The sequence below is a fragment of the Phalangium opilio genome, unplaced genomic scaffold, assembly GCF_054372755.1.
Source record: "Phalangium opilio isolate 3A_F unplaced genomic scaffold, DU_Popi_V2 ptg000022l_1, whole genome shotgun sequence".
NCBI lineage: Eukaryota > Metazoa > Arthropoda > Arachnida > Opiliones > Phalangiidae > Phalangium > Phalangium opilio.
The window spans coordinates 2,864,601-2,867,283 of record NW_028324154.1 but is presented as its reverse complement, the minus strand read 5'-3'; the positions used below and the strand labels follow the sequence as shown (position 1 = coordinate 2,867,283).

The 2,683-nt window shown below is 37.9% G+C and overlaps 1 long non-coding RNA gene across 1 annotated transcript; it reads left to right on the top strand.

The window, feature by feature from the left end:
• The first annotated feature begins 367 nt into the window (after window positions 1-367).
• On the top strand, window positions 368-736 carry LOC149695130 (uncharacterized). Its single transcript, XR_016382492.1, has 3 exons — window positions 368-461; window positions 552-607; window positions 684-736. It is a non-coding gene; the product is annotated as an uncharacterized LOC149695130 (long non-coding RNA).
• The last annotated feature ends 1,947 nt before the right edge of the window (window positions 737-2,683 follow it).

Genomic DNA, 2,683 nt, shown 5'->3' with positions numbered 1-2,683 from the left:
ATTTTGTACTACTGCATCACCCAACTTGAGCTCGATATACTTCACACGGTTATAGTTAATTGACAAACCAAGACGGTGTAACTCTTCAACAAGAAAAGCATCTCGAAACTTAGAGTGCACCAGAAGGCCGAGATATGTAGGCAAGGGAGTTTCGAATCTTTTACGCATGTGGCTATTGAAATATATCAACTGGGCAATAGATAGCGTAGCTTGTTCTTTCTCGAAATCTACTTCGTGGGAAGGACCATACATGATTAAACCTATTATGTACTTCAGGGAGCTAGCAATTGAATCCTTCTGGCAATGAGCGTGGAATCCGTCCTTCAGAAAGTTGAAGCTGCTTTTGGCCATGTCTCGACGAATGATTATTGCTGCTTTGGAAAGTATTCGGTAATCCTCGGAGGGATCCTTCTCCACCAGTGAAGACTGAACTAAATCCTTCATGGCTGTAGAACAGACAAGTACCACCTCGTTTCGAAATCCTTTCTCCTCTTTTAGAATAGGATGAAACCTTTCCAAAACTGCCATTTTAAACATTGTTCTATTCATAGTTGGAATATCGGCTAACTGTGCCTTTCTATGCAACTCTTCGTAAAGCGATTTCAAAGTAAAATACAATCTACCTGCTGCGAGATCTTCTTCAATTAGCCCGAGGATTTCCTCTAAAATTTTGCTTCTTTCAGGAGAAACATCTTCAGCTTTTGTTTCTGATTTCGTAAACTTGCGATTGAATAGTAAATAGCAGTTTCTGTGATACTTCAACTCATTAGCAACCACATCTCCAACCGAAAGTTGAGGTAGTACATTGTCATCTTGAACTAAAATTGCTTTTTTCCGAAGCTCTTCGGTAAGTTCAACCTTTTGAAATGAGTGGAGTGTATTTCGACCTTCTCCTGGTTTGTTACAGAACAAGCAGGTGTCCGAAACTTTTGGGATTGCTCCTGTTCTCGTGGAGGTTCTCCTAGAACTAGTTGTGAGTGTTTGAATCTGATCAGCCGCAGTCTCATTAATCTTAGACGTATCATTCTGTAACTTCTGTTTGCGCAAAAATTTATCTTCACGAATTTCACGGCGACAATTCTTATGCCATTTAACTTCCTTAATTAATAAGTTATTTACAGTAGCGTCTGATAGGGGTAAGCTTATGTTTACTGAAACATCAGCGTTGCGAAATCTTTCCCAGTCATCAAGAAAGGCTTGGTAGGCCTCCGTAGAACCAGGGGTTCGGGAATCTAAACTGGGGCAACGAAGAGTTGCTGTAGTGCTTTTTTGGCAAATAATGCACAAATTGTAGTCCATAACTTCAATTCTCTGAATCTACAGTAAATGGAAGCATAATATATATATATATATATGTTATCATACAGTATAATAGGCTACCAAGTATAAATAATTTGTCAATTTTCTTGGGGGGTGGAGGTTATGGTACACTATCTAGCATGATTAAACTCTGCATCTCATGTATCTAGCTAGGTATATGCTAATTTAGAGACATTGAACTGTGAAATGTATAATTATTTTTATTCATGTAGGCTATACAATGAGCTACTTTGTACTATCATTTAAGGACTTAAACCGTAGGCTATTTTTCCCTGTCACCAACAACAAAACAATTAAATGGCGATAATAAAAATGCTTACCTTTCATATTCGGAAGAGTCCTTGATAAATAATAAGTTAACGATTGTAAAAGTTGCGGATTTTTATTTAGAAAATACTAGTGGACTGTCAAATATAATTTATACGATCTCAGCTGTTGTAAAACACCCTAAAGAACTCGGAATAAAAATTTTAGTACGTACGTTTAACTTTCAAGAATATTCTAACATTCGCAAAATACAACGCAGAGCGCAGTACAACGATATGTTTCTAAACTTTTAGTTTTGTTTTCTCCGAGGGGCAGTTCACTTCCTTGTTTAAGAACGCACCCCGACCTGATTAAATCGAATAAGAATGTTTATCCCTGCCTTCCATAGTGCATTGATTTAAACATGTTTAGATGTTTAGATTCCTTAAATCTCGTTTAACGACGCACCCTGCAACGAAGTGAATTGCCCCTCGGTTTTCTCTTTCGTGTATGTTTTACTTTTAGTTTAGTTTTTACTGCGCATCAAATGGTGTCTTCCTAACAGTTTACCCTTGCTCCTCTACTTATAGTTAAGCCAAAATCTAACAGAAAATCTGAAAAGCTTGGAAGATAATTAGAAAAATGTTGGTTTTTTACCTACTTTTTTCAGTTTCTGGCCTAATATCTTTATACCGGCTTAGAAACTTTCGGTTTTGAAATTTTATAACATGCACAATATATTTCTGAGCATTTAAAACCCAAGAACGTTTAATTTGGACAAGCGGTTGCTGAGATATTTCGATAATTATACCGGCGGCCATTTTCCAAGATGGCGGCCAAGATGGCGGACTCTGAAAGTGGCCCCCCGTCTGAAAAATTTTTTTTTAGTCTAAGGAACAACCCTCAATAATCAGCCAAACTTTTACAAGCATGGTAACTCCCAACATGTTTTCCTATGGCCATTCATACGTACTAAGTCCCCTGCTGTAGAGCGCGAGCTTTCGCCGCCATCTTGGAAAATGGCCGCCGGGAATGCCAGCTATAATGTATCCCACATTCTTCTTCAAAAATTATGAAAATTGGTACACATTATGACTGGGACCACATGAGCATCATA